The sequence below is a fragment of the Dermacentor variabilis genome, chromosome 4, assembly GCF_050947875.1.
Source record: "Dermacentor variabilis isolate Ectoservices chromosome 4, ASM5094787v1, whole genome shotgun sequence".
NCBI lineage: Eukaryota > Metazoa > Arthropoda > Arachnida > Ixodida > Ixodidae > Dermacentor > Dermacentor variabilis.
This window is the reverse complement of record NC_134571.1, coordinates 188,741,621-188,755,643: the sequence shown is the minus strand read 5'-3', so window position 1 is coordinate 188,755,643 and position 14,023 is coordinate 188,741,621. Positions and strand designations below refer to the sequence as shown.

The 14,023-nt window shown below is 46.4% G+C and overlaps 1 protein-coding gene across 1 annotated transcript in view; it reads right to left on the bottom strand.

Moving 5' to 3' along the window:
• The window catches only part of LOC142580019 (uncharacterized), a 121,259-nt gene extending 111,831 nt beyond the window's left edge, over positions 1 to 9,428 (bottom strand). Inside the window, exon 1 of the mRNA XM_075690745.1 lies at positions 9,065 to 9,428. The gene's annotated coding sequence lies outside the window, so the exon portion shown is untranslated. The remainder of the gene's footprint in view (positions 1 to 9,064) is intronic.
• Between the last annotated feature and the right edge of the window lie 4,595 nt (positions 9,429 to 14,023).

Genomic DNA, 14,023 nt, shown 5'->3' with positions numbered 1-14,023 from the left:
GACAATGTCTCGTGCGAGGCATGTTGAAAATGGGCGAAGTGTGGCGCAACTGCCTCGCTAATCCGGAAATCGTGAGAGGCAGCGCGTGGGTGACGCGTGGGCGCCATTGACAGCCGCCGCCGCAGACAGGCCTCCGTTCATGCAGGGCTTTGTTTCCATATATGGTGTCGGCGGCGTCGCAAGTGAACAGACGACGCATGCTACTCTGGCGACACTTCGTAGCCATCGTCGCCACAGAGCCCGTCTTGCACGCACTAGGCTTTCGTTCTCACGTTTTCGCCATACCCTCCTCCACTTTCCGCCTCATGGTTCCATTGCACTCTATTCTTCCGCCTTCCTCCTCGCGATGTCTTCTATATCGCCGTCTTTCAACCTCTGCTGCGCTACGGGTTCGCTCTTTCTTCCTTCTCTGTGCTCGTTGGTTCAGAGACGCCGAGAGATGCCGACGCTAAACGCATGAACGGGCGCCTGAGAAGTGCGCTTTAAAAATCGCGGTCTAGCCCAGCACAGACGCTACTAGCTTTCGATCCCCGTGTGGCGTCAATTGGTGGCACTGCAGTATCTGCTTGCACAGTCTGTCGCGTCACCTCCACAATGCGTACACAGTGGGAACCCTGTTGATATGACCTGCTTTTACCAGCCTGAGACGGAACTCATTTTTCTTTGGTTACTGCGAAAAGAACTTGTATCATTTCCTGCACACAACAAAGCGTTTGTTGCTCGTGTATTTACCACTAAAGAGAAACATTTCGCTTAAAGCAAGTCATGGACCAATTCGCACAAATGCGTCATATGACAGCCCTACACGTCGTTAGCAATGATCAGCTTAGTACGTCCCAAACTTCGCTATTTTACATTAGGCGAAACCACATGTCACGGGGCTCAACACTTCGCCATCGCTACGCAGTGCCATGATGTGTATGACAATTAGATGAGGCCGCTCAACCACTTTCTCATTGATCTGAATCACGCACTGTTTCCTGTGTTATAAGCGACAATAGTGGCTCACATAAGCCAAAGCCGTGCAACTGAAGTTATCCGGCTCACATCTTCAAACCTAATTGCCATGAACGTGACACGAGGTTTGATTGCAGAGTGCTGGGTCAATGGATTTCTGTTTAGTGAAATTTCTACGAAGATTGCACCACTGTTATGCAAGTACTTGCTTTAAAGCGCTTGATCCCATGTGAGCGTGCAAATGAATTGGAGTGCAAATCATGAGCACAAATAAAATAGGCGGTGTGGATGCATAAAAAAATACCAAATTTGCCATAGGCTTTTGTTTGTTCACTTGCATAGATGAGAAAGTATCTGACTGACTCGAAGAGTCAGCAACTCTACAAAAGTGGATCCTGATACGTGCTTCGCGCGATGAACAACGGGAGCTAAGGAAAGATGCCCTGTGTCTGGTCACTTATCGTATCTTTACTAGCTGTGATTTACGAGATGGCACACTTTGGCGATAATGGGTATGCCTCTCTTCTGAAATGACAAATTTGCTGAAGGTAATGTGCGTTACCAGACAAAGGAAGAAAAACGTACGTCAGCTTTGATATTCGCAAAATACCTTAAGCGTGTGGAACTGCAAATAAAGCCCTTAAGAAATTGAACAACCGAAGCCCAGCACTAACAAAAGGCCGCTAAGGGAAGACATACGGAAAAATAAAGCCACAAGAATAAGTACGATACCTCACGAAAGAAAGCAGATTCACAACCTTCTGCGGGAACGAAACTTTGACAGCCAAATTCTGCGCTGTTTTGATTTTGCTATTTCCTCAACAAATTAGAAATGCGCGTGTAGCGCTGTAGTGCAGCGTTTTGATGCCCATTCACCCAAACTTTCCTTTCAGTAATTTTCGGGCCATATGGGGCGATGCTCTCTATGTGATATGAACTTTCTCACAAGAACATGCACTGCGGTCATTTCTTGCGATGATGTTCAATTTTTGTGCAGGCTGTGTTATTTCGAAATCAGTGAATAATTGTTTCAACAGAGCATGATTTCTATTGTTGAAATGTCGTGATCTCATGAGACAACACGCGCGTTTGCTAACCATTTACAAAACAGGCTTCCTCGAAGGCGCCTAGTTTTTGTAAAAACTCTTGCCACTTGGCGCTGGAGCTGGTAGAGATAACACGTTATTCTGGTGTGACGCGCGCACCCTGGCATCAGCAGCGATACTCACTACTTGGGGCTTAGGGCCATCGCCAAAAAGAGTGGCACTGCAGTCGGCGTGCCATGCACGAGAGATCATGTTGGCACAGCAGCTGTGTCGGCGGCGTCGGAAGCAGGGTAAAGAACGGAAAGTTTCGGAGTGTCAGAAGTTTCTGAGCCGCACCGTGGTTCGCTGTTGACCTACGGTAACTAATGACACATAAAAAGGAACTCGGGCTACAAGTATAAATATTAGCGAAGGACCATCACATATCCTTGTGGGCGACGAAGTCACTATCTGCATAGCGACAATGCTTTTCAACAGCTCAGCAAGCGTTTGCACAATGTTGTTTGCTTTTGTCATGCGGAATGCATATATTGCCGCAGAGAGCTCTCCACATGCCAGTTACGAGCACTCTTGTGAGGCACCTTTCGAAGCGTCTCATCGCTAAAACCCATTACTCGTCGCATCGCCATTAGAAGAGCGCCAGCAACGCCTCGCGCATGGCGATACAGCGCGTGTCTCCCGTGCACGCGCTCACGGCAGCGCCCGACTATGCCGTCCAATGAGAAGCCACTGCGTGGCTCTTGGCCTTCGGGGCGCGTGAAAAGTCCGTTCGGCGGACAGACGCGGTTGACTGCGGGATAGGCTCCTGCTAACTCTTCTTTTAAAGTGTGCGAATGCTTAATACTGAGTTTCCGGGCACAAGTTCGCCCACAATAAACCAGTGTGTTTAGTGTGCTTCATTGAAGAGTGCTACAATATGCTGCTACCTCGATGCGCGTGCGTCGCGCATAGCCACATTGCGTTGGCGGCAAAAAAAGAAAGACTGCGCGGAAAGCTGTGCGAAAGCTAACATAATACTGTTGTTTGCTTTCCGTGCTTTGTTGTCGCAGTTCCCTCATGAAGCAAGTTTGAATGCAACGGCGTTCCTAATACAAAATTCTCTGTTGCATTTTAGTTTTTCAGTCAGTGAAGATATTTTAGGCCACATTGACGGCGTAATTCGGCCTGTTGAAATATATTATTTAAAGAGGCAACTGTTACACGCACGGCAAGCCGAAATGTCCAGGTAGCCATTGTCGAAAAGATTACTTAATTGCAGAAAAGAAGAACTACTTTAGCTACTTCACACGCGTTTAGAGTACATGGGGTTTGAGTATCTGTCTCATCTTCTCGCTAAAAAACGACCATTTTTTGCCTCCAGAGAACAGTAGGGAGTCGCAAAGGGCATCAAAATGTAGGTCCTTAAGAGATTTAGCAGCTACAGGAGATTACGTAAAAATAGCGGTATGGACGTAAAAACCGTCAATACAGTCAAACGTAACCGCAGTGCGCAATGGATTTCACTGTCTGAGGTCGGCCCCCCTGGCCTTTAGGTAAAATAAAGGCTTGTAACCCAGAATGTGCCTGAACGAAGACAAAAGACGTAAAGACGTACTGAACGAAGACGTACATCCGCGTAAAAACAAAATGGAACGAAAAAGAAAGACCACCTGAAAAAAGAAAACTAGGGTGCGGAAAAAATGAAAGGACTGATGAGTGAATGCAGTCAATAATGGAACATTACCAAAATATTATACTATTATGCAAAATCACATTATATTTAATCTGCCAATATCAGTACGTATAAACACGTGTACCATGTACGTCGAGTTCGGCTTCTTTAGCGCCGACTTTGGTTGCATAATTTTTTTTTCGATTACTCATTCCATGTAAACATGTTGAAACTGTGAAATTGATCAGAAACCTAGTAACAATTTAGATATCTGCTTCTACGAAATGTGGTAGGTATATAATGGCGTTTTCTTTGCCCGTTCCTCAAGAGCGTCCCCCCGAAGTTTTTGGAACGATTACTGCTATGCCAGCGTATATTTTAGCGCAGTTTTACATATGAATATCTCCGATGTGATGCTAGTCTTAGAATTTTCGCTACGCAGATATGACTTTACTGGCTCTGAGCTTTCATTTCGGAACATAAATAAAGTGAATAAATGAAAATGTTATTATTGCGTATTTTTTTAATTAGCTACAAAGTAACTTCAATAATCGGGCAAGCAATGTCAGCCTCTTCATGTAAACTACTTCAACAGACGAAATTCTGTTATGCACGAGCAACCTTGAAAAAAAACCTCTTCTAGTGAAAAAAAAAAAAAAATAGACCGCAGGCTGCACCGCAAACAGAAAAATGAAAATATTGCGCGATATCATGCTGCGAAGTATCGCATTGAGATTGAAATATAGTGGCGATAACGTGGCTGGGCACGTGCTCGTTAAGAATCGCTGCATTGAAACGACATTGGTGTCTGTTTTATAGACAACGTGCAACGTCAACATATTTTGTTGCTTCTATCAAGCGTAAAACCGATTCGGCGCTTATCGGACTCCATCACAATGGCCGTAGAAAATGACAATGCATTGTTTTCTGTCACTATGCGGCGTGTGTAAAATGCTCTGTGTTGGCCCAGTGCTTGGAAACTTAACATCTTCCTTTGCATGTTGGGACTCTCCGCTAGGGGGGCGTGGAGTACTGACGTACTTCAGTTGACGAAGGAGACAGTCTAGGTTAAGTTTCAGCGCAGCTAAGTCCGGTGGGATGTTCTTCAACGATACAACTGATCAGGAGTTTACAATACAAGGCCATAAAATACACTGAGTGGCCGAATACAAATATCTCTGGATATGTAAAAACAAAGGGCAGATGTACACGGAAAACCACGAACAGTCTCTCATAGCAAAATGGCGAAGAGATGCCGGGATAAGGAAACGTAGGGCATTGTGGGGGTACAACAGGTATGAAGTACTGACAAGTATTTCAAAATGAATAATGGTACCGGGGCTTACTTTCGGGAATGCGGTCCTGTGCTGAAGGGCACAGGACCGCAGAACTTCAGTCGAGACTAGAAGCAAATCAGAGAGCTGTTGGAAGATTAGCACTAGGTTCCCACGGGAAAACCACAAAAGGTGTAGTACGGGAGGATATGGGCTGGGCATCGTTCGAAGTACGGGAAGCTCAGAGTAAAATCTATACGAAAAACGCCTGATGAAATTGGACGATAACAGGTGGGCAGCTAAGGTATTTACATACCTATACAGAAACAGCATTGACTCAAAATGGCGGAAAAGAACTAGGAAGCTAACTAGTAAGTATGCCAGACGCGAGGACGGAGAAAGGCAGAGCAATAAACGACAGGTTAAAAACGCGGAAGGTAAAAATTGGATAATAAGCATAGTATTGAACTATATCGATACTGGAAACCGTAGATCAGGAAGGAAACGTTTTATGATAACTCGAGAGGCAGTGCCCTACTCTTTGAGGCTAGGTCAAACTGTCTTAGAACGCGGAGCTATAAAAAGAAATTTAACGAAGAAGAAGGCACATTTACTGTGTGTGGTAAATCTGCAGAGACAATAGAACAAAAATGTGATGGCATAAGTATTTCAAGAAAATGGAGAATTTTAATACCTTACACTACAGTTAAAGAAAAATAAAAAAAACTGAACATGGTGGCGACTGCCATCACCCCGTTTCAAAGGGGACGCTCCTACCTTCCATCCATCCATCCACTTCACGTAGGCTCCTGCGTCTTGCGCTCATTACTACTGAAAAGCCACTCACCCCTTTCATTTTGCACCGGCAGAATGAGCAAGCTACAAGGAACCAGCGGATACCAGCTACTTTAAATGTGAGTGCGTTTTTGGTCAAGATTTCGAGCTTCAACTTCACCGACCACCCTGCGCCTTGCTGAGCCTAAAGCGGCGCGAGACCAGACCGGCCCGCCGGGAATAACCGTGGTCGCACGTGCAACAGACACACGGTGCGCGTGAGAGGAGTCCGACAGAGCTGGCTGCCGCACGTGCACTGTGAGCCGAAGAGGAGGTTCGGCGCTCGCAGGAGCTGCGGCTGACAGGCAGACTTTAGGATGAGCCAAGAAACACCCGTGAAGGATGCGACGTCAAGCGAACGACAAGAAGAAACAAGCGCAATGCACACAGACAGGCCCAGCGAAAGAAGTCAACGTCACGCAATCTTGGACCTACGATAAAAACAGCGGCACAACTATAGACCTCCACGACCAATGGTTGACATGGGAAAAAAAAGGCAAGAAGGAAATCACGCGCATCAAAGCCCCCGCAGCGACCCAATCCACACAAGAGCCAGCCATGCCGCCGCCGCCGCCACGCAAATCCAGAATGCCATCGCTAACGCTAACCTTGGGCGACATCAACATTGTCTACCACCCACACGCTTGCCTTGAACTCGCCAAATGATCACTTGTCGCAGTCACTCGTGCAGTCAGAAGAGCCAGCGTAATATTGGAAAAAGAATTCCATGACAACGCGCGAGTGCAAATGTAAAAAGAAGAAATGCTCATGATTGCAAGTACAGCCAACAAGAACTACGCTCAAAACTTAGCCAAGGCCTTCTCAACACCACCGAGCAGGGTAGAAAGAAAAGTGCAGGGTCACATTACATACGCTAGTTACTGCCCAAACAAGTTATAAAAACAATATTCATAATGTAGGTTCACAATATCACTCAAGCTGTAACTTCTTGAACGCTCAAGTTTAATTTGTCATTTGTAATAACGGACGTTCAAAAGGCATACAGCTCACCATACACTTGACTGTCATTGTTTGGCACTCAGATAGGGTTGCCGGTGCTCTTTTCGACGCCAGCTGTCCGTGAGTTCCGCGGCACCGGTTTTGCGCCGCCTCCTTCGATGGCGCCATGCTGCGTCCGGCTCCCCGCCGATGGTTGTCACGTGGTTGTGAGTAATCGTCGTAATTACTCCAACCAGTCTGCTTTGCGGGTAGCTATTTGCTTACATCTACCCTAGATTACGGGAGAGCCATCACTCTTGTACAATTTATTTTGCTCTGTGCTTCGCGGACTTCGACAGAAGTTCAGCCCATATAACCTCGTACTGCCTGATTTGTGATTTCACCGCGGGCCCCCAAAGCAAATCGGCGCCCTTACCTCTTCGTAATCTCCAGCCCCGGCAAGATTCCTGATTTCAAGCACAGAATCGCACTTACGAACATGAGCGCAGGCATCGTCACCCACTTTCCCTAATTTGGTAAGGCGAAAGCCACAAGTGGCTCGCTGCAATGGCTCATACCCGACAAAAGCGGCGTCTAGTCCTGTGATGCAAAAAATACGATGCAAAAGATATCATCCTCAGGAATGTCTCGTAAGCAAGCAAAGGTGCAATAAGAATAAGAATAAGAACAATAAGAATAAGGCTGAATAAGAAAGAATGAAGGAAAGAAAAAAGAGCGAAAGAAGAAACGAAAGCAGAAAGAAAAGAAGGAAAGAAAGAAAGAAAGAAAGAGAGAAAGCAAGAAAGAAAGAAAGAGAGAAAGAAAGAGAGAAAGGAAGAAAGAAAGAAAGAGAGAACGAAAGAATCTTTAGGTAATGCATTAGGTGCTTGACTGTGTCGTTGAGGAGGCCGACCTACTGCGCTATACGTTTACATCACACTGCGGCTCTTTATGTTATGCAAGAAGCCTGACCCCTTCGATCGTGTAACTTAATGCATTACTAGGTGTGCAGCAGGCTTTCGTCTTCACGTGTTACAGGTATGTAAGATGCTGGCGAATTTTTGCAGCCGCAAAATGCTGTACCGTTTATTATTGCCGCACTCCATTTCCCTTTCATTTTTATAATATTTTGGTGGACGCTTGAGTAGGCGTCTCTTTCGTTTATGCATGCGCCCGGACATTTATATTGCTTGGCTATGGGCATGATTTAGTCTTAAATTAACACCAGGTGATTACTGGTCTCTTGATTAAAGCTTACTTTTCCCGGTTTCTTAATGCTAATCTTAAGGCCTATATTCGTCGCGACATGCCCACATATGTTACCAGGTCGCTGTTAATTCCTTACATTTTTTGCGACTAACACAATGTATTTCGCATACATCAGCTCAGGAATGTTCAGTTGCACCTCTTCTTCATTACAGATGTAAAATAAATCGAAAACGAATTAACTCTTTTCCACTCATCCTTCTAAGTCAATCACATAAAACGCGAACATTATTGGAAATGGAGGTCATAGTTGCTTAAGTCCTCGGCGAATTTCCTTAACTGGATTTAATTTCTTCCCTTCCCATAGAATTTGCACGCACTTTCCCTAAAAATCTCTCTCAAGCGCTCCTAGGAAGCGTGGTATAAACCCTCGTGTTTGAGAATATACCATAGCAGTTCCCCGCATACGTTATCGCATGAGTCCCTAATATATAGAAACGCTATTCATAAATGTCAATTGTGAGCTACTACAATATCCATGCACTACGTTAGTGGAAGGACATTTATCTCTAAGCGTCTGCCTGGTCTAAAACAATTCTGTAGTTGCCCCAGTATATTAATTTTTCCCACCAACTTCAACAGCTCCCATTTCATAGTTTGCATTGTTATGTTACGCGTATATATTACCGAAATTAGTGTAGCTATTGTTGCTGCCTCAGAACATGTAGCTGGCCTGTACGAGCTTGTCTTATCGTTCTCACCGTCGGCTAGCGGAAAGCGCCACCACACGGCCATTCTGGCGTCTGTTAGAGCACTGCCTGCGAGATTGGGCGGCGCGCGGTCTCGAAGGCTATGGTTAAGGGAAGGAGAGGACGAATGCATGGACAAGTTGAAAATTGCCGCGCCAGGTTGGCGCGATGCACGTTATGGCAGCTAACAGCGTGCCCGTGATCATAACTACACAATTCCTAGCATTGCAATACTCCAACGCGCTCTTTTGCGACGCCAACCTCAAGGGAAAGTTCATGTATACTGCAGGCTACATTTACCAAGTCCAGGAGGTGGCGGTTGCCGGCGGTATGAAGATCACCGGGGCATGCGATCCTCAAACTATAATCTACGTAGCGACAAGACAGAAAACTTATTATGAAACTTACCTGCACTAGCATGCACAACAGGTTCTTGTTTTTGGGTTTCCGAACAAGCGAATAATTCAATCTACTGGCGAGTCCTTGCGGCGGGAAAGCGTAATCACACTGCAAGTGACGCTCTGCGGGCGTTCACGGGATGATGTCAAACTCGACGATGTAACGACGCTTAGACTAATGGCAATCTTGGTAAGGTAATAAAATCAATTAAGTTCGTTCTGTTGTTAAAAACATATAAGCCCGTGACACCCTCGCAGCACTTCATCAAGTAGGTTCATGATGGGCAACCATTCGGATAAAATGAATGATAAACCTAGAAATAGTTCACTTCCTGCTCGTAGCGAAAATTGTGGAAGTAGCACTAACTGGCCGTTAGTAATATCTGCTTGACGAAACATCAATAATGTTTTGAAAGTGTCATTCGTACCTTCTTCATGCGGCGACGAGATGATTTTCCCGCAGCACAGTGGAGGCAGTGATGTTTATACTGATCAATCTAGTGGACGTCAGCGCCGCCCAAAGCTTCTGGCTTGAGACGAGAGGTCACAGGGTATAGTCATTATTTTTAAAACGCAAGACTATGGTTTATCCCAGTACTTACGGACACCTGCGCTCGTGCCGAACAAACGAGCACAGAGAAAGATCACCAATGGAAATTAGTAGATGTTCAAACAAGATATGTTCAAAGGAAGATGGAAAGTTTAAGTAAGGAGCAGTAGTCGAACAAGTGAGGTTTCGACAATAGGACTTGTCTTCCTCAGGGCGGCCAGGGCTTTCCTTAGCGTCTTTTTTGCACGTGTAGCTCACTATTCGCCTCCATGAATGGGGAAGGAAGAAGACATATAGAATGGAGCGTGGTATCGCGTAGCTAATGTAAAAAAAAACAAAACAAAACAAGACAGAGGGAGAAGATGGACCGAAAAATTTCGTAGGGGCGCAACATTCATATGGGGACAGATTACCAGCGAAGCTGTTTACGCTGCATGCATGAGCTGCATACGTGGTCTAGATACCTTATGAAATCATACGCTTTTTAATACGGCAACACACTACGCTCAAACAAGCGCCGCCGCGGTCACCGCTCCTCCCATGCGTATGTCGAAACCACTGCTGCGGCCGCGTTGGCACCCTTGACACGCGTGAAGTTATAACCAAAGAAGCCCAGGCAACGTGCAAAGGCGCCGTCGCTGCATTCTTCTCATTATTCGTGAAACATCATTTAAAACAAACAAAGCGCATGAAAGCCAACTCCGACACCAAGTACACTTTCTAATATAATGAATAAAGGGAAAATCAGACATACACCCGTTCGTAGCAATTGCTACAAAGTAAACCCATTTTCCTTTCATTACTTTATTATTTATTATTTCTTAACTTATTCATTCATTACTTATTTCCCTTTATTCATTACTTCTCTCCACCTTGCGGGTTTCCGTAGAACTACTACGTCAAACTCTTGCCCTTGCTTCGTGTTGTCGACAAATTCGACTTCGCCCTACTATCTGCTAGCCGCCTGGTTAGCTCAGATGGTAGAGCGGCTGCCCGGGAAAGGCGGTGGTCCCGGGTTTGAGTCCCGGACCAGGACGAATTTTTCTTCAACTCTGAGGCTTTTCTTTCGAGGAACCCGTATGGGTTTCCTTTGTAGCAATTGCTACGAACGGGTGTATGCCTGATTTTCCCTTTATTCATTACTTCTCTCCACCTTGCGGGTTTCCGCAGAACTACTACGTCAAACTTTCTAATATAAATACAGTGTATCTCTTACAGCGCCGAATTCATGTAGTTCAAATTGGACCCAGAGAATTAAGCTTATCTTTAAGGTTTGCAAGGTGCTTGAAGCCTGCTTCGCGTCCGCCGCGAGTCGGCCCGCTATTTCACTGTCTCCGGGATCGGCCGACGCATTCCTGTCCACGCGCCGTGGTGCGGATGTAAACGGGCCAAGGTGTCCCCCTGGGCAAGCACGCCTGGTATTGCACTATCTGCGGGATCGGCGCACACATTCCTGTCACTCATACGGACGTAAGTCGCTCAGAGTAACTGCCATCTCCCCCTTCCATAGGAACGCATGCGGGTGATGCATACAGGGCCTAGAGGTAAACCGCTCCGCCGTAAACTGTCTACGGGAGGGACCAAAGCAAGTTTTGAGTGATGCGAGCAAATGTGAATAAGGGGGGGGGGGGGTGTGCTTGTTTTCGTTTCTTTCGAAGAGTAGAGATAGTAGGCAGAACCAAAAAAGAACCAACAGGCGTAGGTAGTGCTACCAATCCCGTTTGCGTGTTTGTTTAAGAAAGCAGGCGCTATTCGTCTAATCTGTGTGGAATTCTAAAGAGGTGGGGAGAGGGGGATGAGAAGGGAGAGATAGCAACTGATAGCTAGCTACCTGCGTTCTGTCTAAGTCCTTCGAAAAAGCTTCAATAGGAAGCACCAGTACTAATACGGTTGACCTCAATCCAGCCTTTGTTGACGAACCTCAAGAGGACCAACTCGAAGGCTCGACGATAAGCATTTTAATCGTCTCAGACAATTATTAGGGGGCAGTGACCAGCCGCGTCAAATGTTTCGCCGACAACCTATGTGCAGTAGACACTATATTTGGCTTGGTCATTCAAAGCATGTGCGCTAATATCTGCCGTCCCCTCCCTGTCACCGCGTAACACCAGTACAACTGCTTCATTCCTGACTTGCTCCGACTGCTTGTCCACTGAAGTCCGACCTGAAGATCCATCAGAGATGTGGCGGTTGGATGCCATAACCGACAGACATAACCGACATTACCATAACCGATGGGCGCAGGACGCTACGTAGTACCGCTGATGGTCAGGTGTAGCGTATTCTACGAACCGCACTTTAGGTGAAGGCTGGCTCAAACGTGAGTTTCAGCGCTTCGAACATCACCCAGCACTACTGCAGGAATACGATGCCGCCATGAGCGAGTACCTTAAGAAGGCCACGCGGAGAGAGTAGTGCCGTCTGAACCCCTCGGATAAACTGTTTATTACCTGCCTGATCATGCAGTAGTCCGACACGAAGCCGTGACTGCAAAAGTTCGCGTTGTGTTTGATGCCTCATCGCATGAATACGGCCAACCACCCTTAAATGACATGCTTGATAAAGACATCATGCTTGGTCCCGAACTCCTGCAGCTGCTCCTGCAGTTTAGATGCAGCAAGTTAGTACCCATCTCTGACATCTGGAAGCCCTTCCTCTACATATGCATCCGGTCAGAAGAGAGAGACAGTCGCCGTTTACTGTGGATCATCTGACTGCCGACATGTGATTATCGCGTCCCTTGAATCGTCGAAAGGCCCATGACCTGATCCCTTTCGGAGCGTCTGCTAGCACGTTGTTTCTGTCAGCAACCCTGCAGCACCACCTCGAAACACGGACGACAACGCACCCGGACATTGCAGCCCTCCTACAGAGGTACGAGGCACCTTACCTTGAGCTGCAAGATGCATGACACACCACGCAGCGTTTGACATCGTGACCTGGACGGGTGGTCGATAAGAGGTCGCTGTCGAAAATCAGACCAAGACATTTTAAAGTAAACGCGAGTTTCGCAGATTCAAATTTGCATAGCGAGCAGTGAGATGCATGTAAAATGAACACTGAAAGAGCAAGCATGCACATAGATCTGAAAATTAAAATTCATTAATAATAATAAAGGGCAGGCACATATCTGTTACCGAAATTTAAAAAAAAGTATAAAAAAGTCGCAGTTTTGCCCGGAAAGCGAAACACCGATTGCGATAGCAAATTAGTGGATAACTATACGAAGTAAGGATTGTAGTTTTATCGGTTGTATAACATTGTAAACATTCGTTTACGAATTAAATTAGCCCTATGATAGCGTCTGTAAGGGCGACTGAACGAGGACGTACACAGAAACAGACACACATACAGAGCGCCGTCTCTGTGTGTATGTTTCTTTCTACGTCCTCGTATCTTTCTTTCTGTATCTGTGCGTCTGTTTCTTTCTGCGCCCTCGCTCAGTCGTCCTTACACATTCTTTCATGGATTCTTACCAACTAGCCCACCAACGTGATTTAACTAAATTAACAAGCCGCGCAGGTTAACATGAACACATCTCGCTCAATCAGCGCGGAAACTCGCTGTCAAAATGCTGCAGTGAGGAATCGTGGCAGAAGCTGCGAGAGAATTGCCTGGGAGCGTCTCTCGCTTCAACGCGAACGAAACGTCGACACAACAGCGCATACGATGCTACGGGCCCTACGCGCACTCTGCAAACATCGAAGATCGCTTTAAGGATGAGGCCCGTGCGGACGCCAGGTCACTTCCAAGATACGGCGCCCGCACGGCCGCGCCTTAGAGAGCCGCCGGAGAAGAACGCCCCGTCGCTCGACTGAACCCGGTGCTTCCCGGGCGACAGGGAAGTGCGCGCTTCCGACGCGCCTTCCTCGCTCACACACGGGAGAATGAGCCCTGTTCGCAGGCTCGCCTTCGCACTCTTTCACTCGCACATACAGCACGCGGCGACGATTTTATCGCCCGTGGACTTTATACGGAAGCCCAGGGCGACGGCATAAATGCGCCTGGTGTGTCCCTATAATTGCTATCGCAGAAATAAGGGCTACTGGTTATATTTGTGTGAATAATGTCGATCTAATGCATGCAAAATGTCCTTCTTAAACATTTACACCTATTAGTTGGAGCGTATTAAAGGGACACTAAAGTGAAAAATGATTTCTTTTGCATCAGTAAATTACCGTTCTAAAACACCAAAAACACCACTCTTACAACGATAAGACGTTTGGTAAGCCAGAAAAAGCGCAAGAACGAAATACGGGTGGCGACGCCTACTTCAGTTCCCTCATCTGGGGGCTGTGTGTGTCTTAGATTTTGATGGCATCTTCTAGGGCCTACTAATTATATGTAGCCGTACAGATTGACAACATTATGTTTTAAAGGAACCAAATATTAAACATGGCAAGTTTCGGGAACCTTTAT